We start from the raw sequence: 16,323 nt of genomic DNA, 5'->3' as shown, positions 1-16,323 counted from the left end.
CGAAAATGGTGGAAGCAAAGCACATCAAGCGGCCATGCACACACACACACACACACACATAGATGGCCACCAGCAGGATTCAGAATAAACTTTTAGGGGCTGCATTCGAGAAAATGGCTTTATATGTGGGGAGCAGATGCTGCCTCCTAAACTTGGAGCAGGCGGCTGTCCAAAGCATGTAATCCCATCAAGACCCTAAGTAACTGTCACGTTTATTTGGTTTAGCAGTGACAAAAGTTAGAACAACGAGTGACGCATAGTTAATATGGTGCGTCCATTGTGTTCTCTTACGTACAATGGCTCCGCTGACCAGTCAGAGAATGAGGTGAAGACTCTGTCTTCTTGAGTGGCACACACAACATACGCATGAAAGTGCTCATCAAAACAAATTGTGTCCAGTATGTTTGCAAGAAGTAGAACAAACTTGTTGACATAAAATATTTCACGTACCTGCACAAATTTTGGCAGAGTATCTTCAGGTACACTTACAACAAGGGCACAGCCTGCCTTGTACAGCCATCCATCTACACTTACAGATTTGACAGCGAATGAATTACTCCTGTCAAGATTCTGCTCAAAAATGAACTGCTTGATGCTGTCAGGTAGGTGTTCATACAGTACACGGTGACAGCCAGTTGTTGTGGGGACACTTTTGTCATCACCGCCAACGAGGGAAAAACACTGGTAGAACTGATGTCTCATTGCTAGGCTTTTGGAAAGGTTCTTGAAATTTCGGATCCTACGAGAGATGTCTTTGAAGTACTGGTGTTTTGCCTCAAAGCGCATTGCCCAGAGTTCAACTAAGGGCCCAAACTTCAGAATGCATGACGGGTAGTGAATGAGGTAATGCATTTTGCAGGGAATTTTGACAGCTGGAAACATTGAAATGAAGTCCATGATAAAGAACTGAATCTTTCGCTGAAGGAGCGCAATGTGTGAGAATGGAATTTTTCGGCTCATGATGATTTCGCAGATTTCTTGAAGCAGCAGGTAAAGTTGCCAGGTTTGGTTTCCTGAAGGAATGCAGTCACCAACATAGAAGGTCAGATGACGGAAAAGGCAGAAAACCTGTGTGGCTGACAGTTTCATACCTGCCTCTCCACGCAGGAACTGGTTAGGAAGAGGTTCTGGTTTGTTCCGAACGTCACAATGGTCATAGTCCCACCTAAGGATGCACTCGTTCAGCTGACGAAGTGAAAAGAAGCCCTGTGCAATTAAATAAGCAATAATGTGCTTCAGTGCAAAAGGTATAACACCTTCTAGAACATCGTGCATCACATCTGGGGGCAAGTGCTGTGTTGGATCAAATCCCTGGAATGTGATAGCACAGGCTTTCTGAACTCCATACAGTGGCCCTGTCGGCAGCCCAGCATTCAACATACTCATATGGTGCTTGAGTCCAGCTGGTGTGCGCAATGCAAAGTCAGTCTCATCATGCTTGTGCTTAATTTCATGACGTAGTGCCATGCAGAACCTGCATATTCTGCCATGACTAAAGCTGCACTGAAAGCCGCCCATCCTATGACTAGACAGGTTGTCACTGGTCATGATGAAGACTGAACCCTTTGCCACTTCACCATTTGCAACTATGCCTTCATTTTCTAGGGTGCTTACATCTTCTAGCAGCGGTGCAAGAATCTTGGGTAAACCATAAGTGGCTACATGCTTGTCTTTGACTAGAAGTGCCAAGGGTATTCCTGCATATGCTGAGCGGAATTTTGCGCCAAAATTCAAGACAGAGGAGTACACTGCAGTCAACTTTTGTTTCCCACGTTTGCTGCCCAACGGATTGCACACTTCGAATTCATCGCTATACAGCAGCAAACACATTTTACTGCTATCACCGGCAAACTAGGCGTGTTCACTAAATGCACTTCCGTCAAATACAGAGCACATGTGGTCGTCTAGTTTCATGTAGGAATTGAAGTCGCCTGACCAAGTTGGATGTTCTAGAATGAGCTTTAAAACACTGCACAGAGGCACATATGTCATGGTGTCGGCCTTTCCATTTGAGTTAATTCCTAGAGTGACAGTGCACGGCTCAATATATGGAAAATGTGCTTTCCAGTATGTCATCCGCCTACCTCTCGTGAGTAGCTGGTCCAGTTGTAGCTCGGACAGTAGCTCATTCACTTTGCCAGCATCCTTGTCGATAGATTGCAATCGTACATCTTCGAAAATAGCCTGTATGTAAAAAATTACTACGTTGGCTATTTCGTTTAAGGTTGACTCTGGAAGACGCCTCTGCTCTTTCCACTTAAGGATCAAAAGCGCCAATCGCTTAACATAGTCGCTTGATTTGGGGTTGGGATCATCTCCTTCTTCAGCCATCCTTTCTTGTAGCCCCAGTAGCTCCATTCGGTCGAAGTCAGTCTCCGCAGCATCCACATCACTTGGAGCACCACCGTCACTCTGCCTGTGCACTTTGGGCTTCACGAAGAAGCACTTCCTCGGTGTGGGTTGTCTTCTTTTCAAATAGTTTAGTGTGATGTCAATACACATGCTTCTTGTATGACGTGAACAGTTGAAATGTTTTCATGCATCCACTGAGGCCACACATCCAATTGCTTTCATGTCCATGAACAGAGTGGAGGTGTCTGAAGAGCGATCTTAAAGAAAACACACGCTTGCTGCATCTCGGGCAACGATAGTAGCGGACACCTGGCATCTGAAAGAAAAAAAAAAAGAAAAAGGACCATATCAGTAATTTTATATCCCTTGTGATGTTCATTTATACAGAAACAAATGCAGAACACACCATACATTAAGAATAGCACCAACTCAAGGGAACAGCCCTATCACAAGCACTTCCTCATATCATAACTACGATCATGCACAGTGTACTGACTTTCTTCCTTCTTGGCATTTCTATTCAAAATAATTCATGCTTACAAAGAATAATATGACTACTATTTGGAGAATACAAGGCCAGCAAATAAAAAGGGAGTAACATATGGCCTGAAGTAATCACAAGCATGATAAAGTAACCCAAAGACAAGACAAGAAAAACAAACAGGACAGACACAAAAGAGTGTGGCTGTATCTGTCCCGTCTTTTTCCCCTTGTCTCGGGGTTAGTTTTATCATGATTGCTCACCAGCTCGCCTGCGCCTTAAAGGGCCCAAGCAAAGCTCTTCGAGCATCTGCCTTTCCCCTCTGTTTACTTTCCTGGTGGCACGTTATTGTTATTCCCAGAGTGGCCTCAGTCGCGTTAATGGCCAAAGACGTCCCATTTATTTTTCGAAACAGATCACTGGCAACGAGAACTCGCTGTTCACAGTGCTACACACGTTATTGTTATTCCCAAAGTGGCCTCAGTCGCGTGAATGGCCAAAGACGTCCCATTTATGCTTCGAAACAGATCACTGGCAGTGAGAATCCGCAACCCTCAGTGCTTACGCACGTTATAGTTATTCCCAGAGTGGCCCGCGTCGCGTGAATGGCCAAAGACGTCCCATTTGTGTTTTGAAACAGATCACTAACAGTGAGAACTCGCTGCCTACAGTGCTTATGCACATTATTGTTATTCCCAGAGTGGCCCGAGTCGCGTGAATGGCCAAAGAGGTCCCATTTATGCTTCGAAACAGATCACTAGCAGTGAGAACTCACTGCCCACAGTGTTTACACACGTTATTGTTATTCCCAGAGTGGCCCGAGTCGTGTGAATGGCCAAAGACATCCCATTTATGCTTCAAAACAGATCACTGGCAGTAAGAACTCGCTGCCTACGGTGTTTATACACACGTTATTGTTATTCCCACAGTGGCCCGACTCGTACGAATGGACAAAGACGTCCCATTTATGCTTCGAAACTGATCACTGGCACAGTAAGAACTCGCTGCCCACAGTGTTTACACACGTTATTGTTATTTCCAGAGTGGCCCGACTCGTACGAATGGCCAAAGACATCCCATTTATGCTTCAAAACAGATCACTGACAGTAAGAACTCGCTGCCCACAGTGTTTACACATGCTATTGTTATTCCCAGAGGGGCCTCAGTCGTGTGAATGGCCAAAGACGTCCCATTTATGCTTTGAAACAGATCACTAACAGTGAGAGTTTGCTGCCCACAGTGTTTACACACGTTATTGTTATTCCCAGAGTGGCCCGAGTCGCGTGAATGGCCAAAGAGGTCTCATTTTTGCTTCGAAACAGATCACTAGCAGTGAGAGTTTGCTGCGCAGAGTATTTACACACGTTATTGTTATTCCCAGAGTGGCCCGAGTCGTGTGAATGGCCAAAGACATCCCATTTATGCTTCAAAACAGATCACTGGCAGTAAGACCTCGCTGCCCACAGTGTTTACACACGTTATTGTTATTCCCAGAGTGGCCCGACTCGTACGAATGGCCAATGACGCCCCATTTATGCTTCGAAACAGATCACTGGCACAGTAAGAACTCGCTGCCCACAGTGTTTACACACGTTATTGTTATTCCCAGAGTGGCCAGAGTCATGTGAATGGCCAAAGACGTCCCATTTGTGCTTCGAACCAGATCACTAACAGTGAGAACTCACTGCCTACAGCGCTTATGCACGTTATTATTATTTCCAGAGTGGCCTCAGTCGCGTGAATGGCCAAAGAAGTCCCATTTATGCTTCAAAACAGATCACTGGCAGTAAGAACTCCCTGCCCACAGCGTTTACACACTTGGATTGGATTGGATTGGATTTCGGGCTAACCCCTTTGTACCGGGGGATCTCAGCAGCGCTGGATCTAGCCTGGCTAGTAGCTACACTAGCCAATGTCGTAGTTGTGTTCCCTTGCTCTCCTCCACCAACACTCCAGTCTCCTCTTTGTCACCTCCACTGGCTGCGAACGCTGCGAACTATCGGCGGCGTACTGTTCGTTAACGCGCCGGAAGCCCAGCGCCACCGCTATGTCTGGTTCGTACGTCACGTCCGGCTTTATGCCCGTGCATTCCAGTACGACGTGTTCCGCCGTCTCGTCTGCTCCCTGCGCGCACATGACGCACTTCACTTCGATGTCCATGTACCTCGCGCGGAAAACGCGGGTCCGCAGCATGCCGCCTCGGACGTCCGAAAGCAGTGCACTGCCCTTGCTGTTGTCCATGAAAGGTATCCGCTTCACCTCCTGTTTCTCTCTGGTATACAGGGCCAGCGCTGGTTTCAGACGTGCCGCTTCCGCCCACCGCCACGTCTCGCTCTCGATCACCCTCGTGCGGATGCTCTGCTGTAGTTCCGGCTGCTCCGCCGCTGGGTATAGGAGTGGGCTGCTGACCTCGTACCGCTGTGCCAGCTGGCGCGTCCGTCGCACCCACCGGGTTGGGACGGACCGAAGATGCACATACTTGAAAACTTGTCTGGCCCAGCGCTCTTCGCTCATCCGGCTGAGGCGTCACTCGAAGTCCAGCTTGGCTCGGGCCTCCCTGGCCTCAAAACCGGACCAGCCCATGTCTCCTTGGACGGCCTCGTTCGGTGCTGTTCGGCTTGCTCCTAGTGCCGACCTTCCCACCTCCCTCTGACGGACCTCGAGGTATTGCCTGGTACCTGATGACAGGCACAACACTGTGTTGCCGAAAGTGAGCCCCGGCACCGCCACCATCTTCCAGACCGCTCGGGTTACCTCGTATTGGTTATATTCCCAGAGGGCCCTGGCCGTTGCTATGCCCTTGTTCCTCCTGCCCTTCGCCTTGACCTTCATCTCGTGCTCTAGGAGGTAGTGGTGTCCTTCTGTAGGTTTACACCAAGATATTTGTAGTGGTCCACCCAAGGTACAGGGTTGCCCTGAATGGACAGGTTGGCGGTCCCGTTTTCCTCTGCTGCTCCAAAAGCCATCAGCCCAGATTTGTGCGAACTGAAGCTAAGTCCCAGGGCCTCCCCCATTGCACAACACTCGTTCATGAGCCCCTGCAGGCCCTGCAGTGAGTCCGCCATCAGCACCATATCGTCGGCGTAGAAGAGTCCCGGGAGTTTTCCTCCCTTCCTTTCCCCACCTTCCAAATATTCCAGTGAGAAACCCTCCCCACTCTCCTGCAGCCGCCTTTCGATTCCTGCTATGTACAGCATAAACAGCAGCGGCGACAGCGGGCAGCCCTGTCTCAAGCCTTTGGAGCAGGTCACTGGATGTGTTGTCTCCTGCTGCCACTGTGCCACCACCGCCGTCCCTCTGTACACTTCTCGCAAGAGGTCTATCAACTCACTGCAGAGTCCCCGCTCTGCCAGCTGCGTCCACAGTTTTCAATGTTCGACCGTGTCGTACGCCTTGCTGACATCGAGAAAACAGAGGTACAGGGAGCGGTTCTCCTTCTGGGCGATCTCGATGGCCTGAGTCAGCACAAAAAGATTGTCCTCCAGGCGTCTTCCCCATCGAAAGCCATTCTGCAGCTCTCCCAGGATCGCCTCTTTCTCGGCCCATGCCTGCAGTCTGTTCCGCACCACCTGCATGAACAGTCGGTACAGCACCGGTGTGATTGCGATAGGACGGTAGCTGCCAAACGAGGACTTGGGTCCTTGGGCCTTGTATATAAGTCGGAGCCTTGATTTTCGCCATTCGGCTGGAATTCGTCCCCTTTTCATGATCTGGCTCAGGGTTTGCTGTAGGAGTTCTCTTGTCTCTGGCCACAGCTGCTTCACCAGCCTCATCAGTAGATTGTCTAGTCCTGTGGCTGTCGTCGCTCCAATCCTCCCTATCGCTTTCTTCAGTTCTCCCCTCGTGATGTTGTCCATGCTCGGCTGTACCTCTCGCTCCACCAGTCCCTCCGGCCCTCCATTTTCGTCCACTGCGTCCGTGCTGCTTCCCGCAAACATCGATCTGACCCTCTCTTCGATGTATCGGATGGTCTCTTTCGGCCCCAGGTGTCTTCCTGTGGTGTCGTCTTTGAGCGTTGAATCCTCTCTGGGTTTACCCGTCTGGTCCCGAACATGTCGCCAGAACTTGCGAGGTGCTTCCCTTCCCGCCTCCTTCAGGTCCTCCAGGAACCTCTTATCCGCCTTGGCCACCTTGGTCTGGATCAGGGTCGTCACTTCTACTTTCCTATGCTGGTACTCCCTCCATTCCATAGAATCCTTCCTGAGAGGGATTTTTTCCTCTACTCTCCTCCTGATCTCTCCTCGAAGAGCTCTGCACGCCAGTTGTCTTTTCGTTATTGCCTTCCTCACCTCAACGTCCCACCATAGCTTTCTTTTCCTACCCTTGTGACGTGTGGGTCTCTTCGCTTTTTCCAGGTGGTGAGTCCACCATTGCATGAGTTCCTCGTATGTTTCCAGCTCCTTGTTTTCAGCTTCTGCTTCTAGTTTCTCCGCGAATAACACGTTATTGTTATTCCCAGAGTGGCCCGACTCGTACAAATGGCCAAAGACATCCCATTTATGCTTCGAAACAGATCACTGGCACAGTAAGAACTCGCTGCCCACAGTGTTTACACACGTTATTGTTATTCCCAGAGTGGCCCGGGTCATGTCAATGGCCAAAGACGTCCCATTTATGCTTCGAAACAGATCACTGGCAGTGAGAATTCGCTGCCCACAGTGTTTATGCACATTATTATTATTTCCAGAGTGTCCTCAGTTGCTTGAATGGCCAAAGACGTCCCATTTGTGCTTCGAAACAGATCGCTAACAGTGACAACTCACTGCCTACAGTGCTTATGCACGTTATTATTATTTCCAGAGTGGCCTCAGTCGCGTGAATGGCCAAAGAAGCCTTATTTATGCTTCAAAACAGATCACTGGCAGTAAGAACTCGCTGCCCACAGTGTTTACACACGTTATTGTTATTCCCAGAGTGGCCCGACTCGTATGAATTGCCAAAGAAGTCCCATTTATGCTTCAAAACAGATCACTGGCGGTAAGAACTCGCTGCCCACAGTGTTTACACACGTTATTGTTATTTTGTCTATCCGCGCGGACACAATGATATATGCCTACGTGCCAACTGTGCCTACTGCGATCGACTAGTGCCTTGTCGGCAGGGGCAGATAATCATTATTTAAAATTAATTATTTTAATTCCTAGAGCTCTAAAATATTTGAAACTTGGACTTTATACTTAGTAACCTTTGAGCATAATCTAAATTGATAATATTTCGTGTGACTGCAGGCTGCAAGAGAGAAGGCGCGCGCACATAACACGTTTGCCTTACATCTTACCTTTTCACGTTTGCAGGAGGGCCGCCCGGTAGATTTCAGCCGTTTTTCGTTTACAGGGGTTCGTTGACTAGCCACGAGTGCAGGGAACACCTCACATTCTCGACTGCGGCCTCTGTAGCCTCGGTCTTGCTGCCGCTGCTATCTGTCACATCGCGCCAGTCACGCAGCGTCCGTCTGCAGTAGGCACTTGTAGTAGAGGCATAGGTAGATGTATTACATGGCGCCACTCACAAAAGCGCGGGAATCCAGTCTTGCCGTGAGTCACTGGAGCCCACTGCCAGTCATAAGCGTGTTACCCGGAAGCATGCGGTTAGAGAAACTCGTTTCACGACACCGGGATGCAGCTCGCAGCGGTCTCGGACCGTATCGGGCGATCGACCGGAGATGAGGAGATGATGCAGCTCGCAGCGGTCTCGAACCGGTTCCCCCAAACTTTCTAATCATCGCCGCCGCTTGGCAACTGGCCAGCACCTGCTCTGTCTGGCCAGTACCACCACCACCACCACAAAACCCCTTTGGCTAGATGGCGTGAGCTACCGCCCGTTACAACGGGTAGAGGCTACGGTACAGGCTCTGCTACGGTACAGTACAGCCATTCGTCTACTTTCGTGCTCATACAATCTAGGTGGTGTTTGCTCATTACCGTTGCTCATTCCACTCAATCGCGCTAGATTTGACTACGAGACTTGTTTTTGATGCTTTGGCCGCGTTGGCGCCTACATTAGGCCTACGTTTTACCGGTTTTACGTTGTGCGTCGCATTGGCGGATGTTTCGTTCTACAACGCGCGGGCTCGTCGTAACAATAATGCCTCCGCTGCGTTGCCTCGTCACCGTCGCCACCGGCATTTCCCAAACGAAAAGAGCATTGACCCTTCAGAGAGGCTCAATCGAATGCCTAAAGCAAGCAATCGCAACGTGTCCCGTGCTTGGAAGCCAGGTCCAACTGTCTCGCAGTAGGTTTCAGGTAAGCGGTCGTTTAATGTGGCATTTTCTGCGCAATGTACTGTGTAAAAGAAGAATCGATAGGCTGCTGCTGGACGCTCCACTTAGTTCTGCTGCAAAGTTTGGAAAGCGCAAGTTTCACGACACGAGTAGTAGCGCCATACGGCGGAAGCCTTTGTGTTGTAGCGCGAACCCAACGGCACGTGGATTGAACAGAACGTTTTCACCTAAATTCGGAGTCGGTCGCACCATCTCTTCCGTCCTCAACATCGAACGCGCTACAAATTGGTGACCCGGGCGTGATGTTTTTGATGGGACAAGCCTCCGGCCAGCGCGTGAACCTGTCGATAACGGTCAGGAGGTACCGGTAGCCCTGCGATGACGGTAGGGGTCCGACAAGGTCCACGTGGATGCTGGCAAAGCGGGTGTCCGGGAGTGCAAATTTTGCCAGAAGCGATGGAAACGCTCGACCAAACCATTTGTCTGCGGTTGGTAGGTTGTGTGTGTTCTTCAGGTGAGCGATGCCAAGAAGAGTTGTCAAGCTTCGGAAATGGGCCGACTCGAATTGGCGTCCGCGATCGTTCACGATTTCTGCGGGAACTCCAAAGCGGGAGCTCCAGGTGGACAGAAGCGCGGAGGCGACAGTCTCGGCAGTGACATCACGTCACGGTCACCGATTTGTAGCGCGTTCGATGTCGAGAACGGAAGGGATGGTGCGACCGACTTCGAGCTTAGGTGAAAACGTTTTGCTTAATCCACGTGCCGTTGCGCTCGCGCTACAACACAGGCTTCTGTCGTATAGCTGTAGTACTAGTGTCGTGAAACTTGCGCTTTCCAAATTATTGCTGTGTTACAACAGCAACTAGTGCACTGCTACCATCTTACAAGCGTTCGATTTTCACAACTCTTGCGTGCTTGGCATTTTCAAGTTAACGCCGGGTCGAATATTTTTTTTTCCAATCAGTTACAACGCAAGTGTGCTGTTACAGGCAGGTGTGTCTAGCTATCGTATGCATCGATTGCAGGTACTAGATGCAGCTTTTGGCGAGTATGTAGACCTTGCCCCTGGAGATGAGCTGGCAGACATGGTGAAAGTTTTTGTGCATCAAGTTCCAGCCGCGTCAGAAGAACAACCCTGTTCATCTCAATCTCAGGTGTTTATGCTATAACTGTTTCAGATGAAATGTAACGTTTTCAAGTGATTAACTATAGCTCTAAATTGCTTAGTAGGCACTTACTAAATCTCTAGTGTGTTGCATAACCCAAGGAATCATCGAAAGCTTTTCCTGGGCTTAGGAGATGCCATCACACGCCACAGGCGAGGTACCACCAGATGCTACAGGCGAGGTACCACCAGATGCTACAGGAGTTTGCTCTAATGTCAGCGCAATCGAACTGTAAGTGCATTTCGGTTGTTTGACCAAATATTATAAGTTTTCTTTTTTATTTAGAGTCTTCACTATGACTATATTGGTTTCAGTGAATTTTAATGGGAACAACAGTCATTTGGCGCACAAAGTAAACTTTTTGAAGTGAAATTTAAGGTTAAACGATAAGTGCAAAAAAAAAAGATTTTTTTTTTTAACAGCCTAATTGGGACAAGCATGTCCCAAAACAAATCTTCCGCGAAAAAACAAATTTTTTTGGCAATATTTACGCCACAGGAGGTAATTTAGTCGGACTCACAACTTCTCCACATTTGACACTCCCGCTCCTTCGACGTCCGCATAGTGGCTGCTATACGTTACTCCGTGACGTATAATACCAACTTTGTGGCGCGCGATTTAAAACGAACGAAATAGCCACAAACTAAAATCAGTCCCGTGCAATAATTATAGCTGTAAAAAAATTTTGTTATTGTTAAAAAAAATGTTTTGTAATATGCTTGTCCCAATTAGGCTGTTTAAAAATACACTTTTTTTTTTTTTTTACAGTTACCCCTATAACTGTGAGGAGATAAAAGAAGTAACGGCACTTCGATACTTTATACCCATGTTACGGGTTAAAACAAACAGAACGGGATTATTAAAAAAACATGCTTTTCGTGTAATACTCACCAAAATATGAGGCGCTGGAGAAAACCAGGGCCGCTAAACTCGTCAAGCACAACTTTGTGCCCAAAGTTTGCGGAACGCGCTAATTGAACTCTCGCGACGCTGACGTCGCGCCGAGCGAGGTGTCAATCATTCGAACGCTCATTTTTTTGAGAGAGGCAGAATGTAGCAAAATTCATCGAGGTGCGCGTGAGGGGCGCGAGGAGCCCGCTGATTGAACGGCTTCGCCGATGACGTAGCGCCCGTTTGTCCCTACATCCCTACGCCAAGCTAAAATTAATGCTTTGCAGATTGTCCCTAGGCGACCGGCTGACGCTCCAAATCCCTCCAAAGTTTCTGTTAAAAAGAAACCTCGTTTGTCGAAGTTGTCGCTGACGTCATAGTGACGTTTCCGAACTTTGCGAGAGCCGTGGTTGGAGCTCGAGATCTTCGCTTCGGATCGAGGCGAAGTTAAACTTTGTGAACATGGCGGTGCCGTACACTGCGGCCGTGCTTATCTTCCGCCATCGTTGGCGTCGCTACTGAGACCACCGGGGACGCCTTTCAACTCCCCGACGACGACTTTTGGCGACAGTACCGGCTATCGAAAGCCGTTGGGTGTTGACTCTGCGAGGAGCTTCGTTCGACGCCTGGACTTCGAGGCGGCGGACAATTGCGTCTACCATGACCGTGGAACCACAAGTTCTCTGTGCGCTCCGGTTCTTCGGAACCGGTAGCTTTCAAGGCATGGTGTCGACTGACGAGCACCTGTCAGTCTCCCACATGACTGTAAGCCGGGCTGTCAGAGTTTTTGCGGCTACCATCGCTTTATTCTGCAATATCCGAAGAGGTACTAATAAGCTGGTACAATTCAGAATGTTTGAAAACAAAAAAGAACCGGGGTAATTCTTGGGTAGGGTCGAGGTCGACAGATCGTTTCATTGGCACGCGATGTAATCACATGAAAGAGATTTTCTTCCGTTAGAGGTATATACACATTAAACATTTCCACACCTTTATACATGTAAGTGGGGTGTCCCATAACTAACACCCTAATAAGTGTAGCAATAGACCTTATAAAAGAAATGTAAACCTCACACCTTTAAAAATGTGTGATTTTTTAAACACGTTTCTTAAAACGTGTGATAATGCACTACACCTTTTTATAAAGATGTAAAACTACAATACCCCTTCTTGTCAGGCCCGTAGCTATGGGGGAGGGGGGGGGGGGGGGCGTAGGGCCCTCCGAAATCTTTCATTTGCTGAGGCCTCCTCTCCCCCCTCTCCCTCATAAAGCACTTTGTCATGGACCCCCCCGAAACAAAATCCTGGCTACGTGCCTGCCTCTCGTCAAGGTTTAATTACCACAGTACCTTTCTTTTTTGGGGTGTACACAGTTGCCCGGGACCCAATAAAATGACAGAACAAATAAATTACGCAAACAAGTCGCCACAGCAGCACGCTGCTTCTTGGCCAGTGTCGAAGCAATTTCAGCCGAAAACCGGCTTCAATATTGGCCGGATGTACGGTTTTGTAATCCCTGGAGAAGGGGAACAAGAGGGACAAAGGACAAACATAAATCTCCAAACACAGCTAGGTGACTGGTGAGCGACGGAAAAAATCCGCCTGGTCCGGGTATCGAACCAGGCGGATTTTGTCTTGTCCAGCTCGCTTGCACCTTTGCATTTATTTGCATTATAATTACAACCTTGAATTGCAAGCTTCACCCTTGTTGGTGTTAGACTGGTGGCAGCTGATAAAACCCGTTTGCTCTACTGACGTCTAACCCCTGGTTAGCTCAGTTGTTAGAGCGCTCCACTTGTAATGGAGGGGTCCTGGGTTCGATACCCGGTCCAGGCGCATTTTTTCGGTCGCTCACCAGTCACCTAACTGTGTTTGGATATTTATGTTTGTCCTTTGTCCCTCTTGTTCCCCTTCTCCAGGGATTACTTTCGTCATTCTTGTCCAGCTCGCTTGCACTTTTGCATTTAATTGCATTATAATTATAACTTTAGTCTCCCGATCATATCTGCCACTGTGTCGGCACGGCTGAAATATTCTACACTGCCGCTTTGCGCTCTGCGTTTGTTTTCGTACCAGTGACGCCTACATGCATTAGCGCCGATGGGACGAACTGAAATGCCATTTTACACTCGCGGATATGCAGTACCAATTTCGTTGGAGAAATGCCCTCCAAAGAAGTTTCGTGCCCATCGTACTTGTCGATGATATTTCCGGACAAGTATGGCATGCAATCTGTACTTCATGTAGAAAATTCGAACGGTAAAAAAAAGATGTGACAAATATGAATCGAAGGAAAACTACAATGAAACTTGGAATCACTGGAGAATGGACGATTGAGTATGCAAGTTTATGTGGTGTGCTTTCTTTTTTGATCAGCCTCCTTTTGGATGTGGAAACGCTGACACCCTGAGTTCTGTGGACATCATTTTTTTTCTCGGCTTTAGAGCCACCTTTCACAAAGTTGTTCGAACTGGAAGTACCGTCCATTGGTCCCTTCCTACCTGCAAATGTGCACCTCCCATGATGAGTGGTATTATCTTGACAGCCTTTGACGGTCAAAACTGGTTCCCATTTAGTTACGCCGCCCAAACTAAATTTCCACTTGGTTTCACCATGCCACCTCTTTTTGGTATAATAAGTGTGTCAAGTTACGGTCATGTCAAGTACCTGTGTGTCAAAAATCAGCACCTCGCGCAACAGGTTACTACATAACAGCTGACCACAAAAGCCTTTGACGGCCAAACCGTGTATTGACCGACAACTTTGTTTTCTCGGCTTTAGAACCACCTTTCGTAAAGTTGTTTCAATTAAGAGTACAGTCCACTAGTCCCTTCCTACCTGTAAAGTCTCCACCTCCCACAACGAGTGGTATTCTCTTGACAACCCTTTCATGGTCAAAACCGCTTACCATTGAGTTACGCCGCCCAAAACAAAATTTCCACCTGGTTTTCCTATGCCACCTCTTTTTGGTATAATAAGTGCTGTATCATGTTACTGTCAAGTTCAAGCACCTGTGTACCCAAAACTGCACTTCGCACAGCCCGGTTATAACACAACATTTTGGGTCCAATATTGGATATCCCGTACAGCTTCATTTCTTTATTCTTATTCTTAGAAACGTAACTTTTACACTTGCTGTATTAATGAAGCTTGGCACACTTCGTGCACAAACTTAATGAACATCTCGCTCGCCTCTAATTATCATCGTTCCAGCAGCCCCGTTTACAGAGACGGGCGAAACAAATTTCCCACTCAAAGCAATTATGGTGGCGGCCGTCTTGCTTTTTGGAAAATTGCTCCAACCCCTTTTTTCGGCCGGAACTTGAGAAATTACCCCTAATAACGACTTAAACTCAATATATAAGTGGAGAACAGCTAGATGCCCTTCTTAGGTCTGCCCTAACACTCATGCAACGTCACCCTCAACGTATCGGCTCAAAAAGCAAAAGTTTCGTCTGTGCACGCTTCCGCCGCCACAGCTTCGCATGCGAAAAGGTGCCGCAGGTTGCTGAGCGCGCCTCACTGTCGAACGCCAGCTCCTTCGCTAGCGGCGCTACACGCGTTTTTCAAAGCGCCCCCTATAGTTCCCGCACGGAGCATATAAACCCGTGAAGCCAGCAAGAGCTGATGCCATTCCCCGAACGGCTTCTGCTCAGTCAAAGTCGAATTCGGTGTTCCTGTCACCCACGCAAACGACTCTCGGGTAGTTTGCAGCTCTACATTCACGTAAACCTACGGGTTTCCAACCCATCTACCTCAAAGGCATGCAAATCCGAGAGGTCGCAACTCGCCCGCGAAGGCAAGATTTAGGCCTGGCGACAAGTACTCACGCACGTACGGCGGCGGCCGACGAATACAGCGCTAACGGTGCGGTCCCGCGTAGCAGCGTGAGGCGCGAAGATGAGTATTTCCGGAGGGGGTTCGACTATCATGGGTAGATCTTCATTTCACCGGGGTGCCTTAATACGTGCTTTTACCTAAGGGGAGGGGTCCTGGGCCAACCCTAAGCAGTACGCACATTAAGGCATCCTAGGTGAAGCATGAAACGAAGTATAGGCTGTGCCCATGACAGTCGAACCTTTCCGGAAATACTCTGAGGAGGCACGACGACCTTGGGTGAGCAGACGCCGCTTGGGGAAGGGCGCCAGCTGTTGAAGACTTCACGGGTTTATACCGTGCGTCCTTCCATCCATCCAATGCTCGTTGCCACGGAGACGGCGATGGAAGCAGACGGATTTTACGCTGCGGAAGCACACAGCGGTTTAGTGGTATGCGGTGCGTGCTTCGGCCTTTTCCCAGCGCTCTTCAATGGTTGAAACGTGAACGAAAAGAGTTCGGAATAAGGACTTAACGCAAAAAGCTGGTTTTCTCTGGCGCCTCATATTTTAGCGAGTATTACACGAAAAGCTCGTTTTTTGGCCATTCCATGCCCCGCTTTGTAATCCGTGATCTGGGTCTGAAGTATCGATGTGCTGAAATAACTGTGAAGAAACAGGACTGCACTGGCTATAGTCCCTATGCAGTAACAAAGTTCAAGGTTATCACCGGGCCCATTCTTTTCTGTTCCGTTTTTATGCGTTTGCACTGTGCCTTCATTATGAACTTATATAAACATTCAACCTCTTCCCCAGCTTTGTCTTACTATTGTTCAGCTTGGATCGGCCTTTAACATTTTGATAAATTATGCTGAAACCATCGACAGAGCCAGTTTTCATTATGAATAGATACTGAATAAAAGCTCATCAATTTTCGTGGGCTTAGCAGAGATAAAACATCATGGCTATAAATGCCCACCTGATATATTTTGAGGGAAATGCTGTTTGAAATACTTCTTTTAGCCCTGCCTACTCAGATGATGGTGGCAACAGCTTCACCATGCCAGGCTTCGGGTCACTACACGATGTGATCGTGGCTGGCAAAAGGCTGGAATCACAGGTGTACCGAGGAATTGTGGACACATTGTTCGCTGCAATGGTCAAAATATCGGTGTAAGTGGTACTAGCAGTTATTGTCCAGGGCATGTAACTGTTAAACTTCATTGCGTGGAGCTAATGTTTTGACTGATCTTATGCAGTTTCCTACATATGCATCACTTTTACACAAATTGTTTTACTCCTTGTCATATGGAGGTAAGATATTCACACATAATACTGTGACATTGTTACAGAGTTCCAACTTCAAAGTTTTACACCAAGGTTTGTGCTCAGTTGAT

General features: G+C 48.3%; 1 long non-coding RNA gene and 1 pseudogene across 1 annotated transcript; one reads left to right on the top strand and one right to left on the bottom strand.

Annotated features, from left to right (window-relative positions):
- Window positions 1-237: 237 nt before the first annotated feature.
- Window positions 238-2,502, bottom strand: LOC115312997 (annotated as a pseudogene).
- Window positions 2,503-10,371: 7,869 nt separating this feature from the next.
- Window positions 10,372-16,323, top strand: LOC115330133. Its single transcript, XR_005715611.3, has 3 exons — window positions 10,372-10,451; window positions 15,950-16,099; window positions 16,279-16,323. It is a non-coding gene; the product is annotated as an uncharacterized LOC115330133 (long non-coding RNA).

This window comes from Ixodes scapularis, unplaced genomic scaffold (assembly GCF_016920785.2).
Source record: "Ixodes scapularis isolate PalLabHiFi unplaced genomic scaffold, ASM1692078v2 PGA_scaffold4__175_contigs__length_147842914, whole genome shotgun sequence".
NCBI lineage: Eukaryota > Metazoa > Arthropoda > Arachnida > Ixodida > Ixodidae > Ixodes > Ixodes scapularis.
Note: the sequence above shows the minus strand (reverse complement) of the source record. Positions and strands in the feature narration are given on the sequence as shown.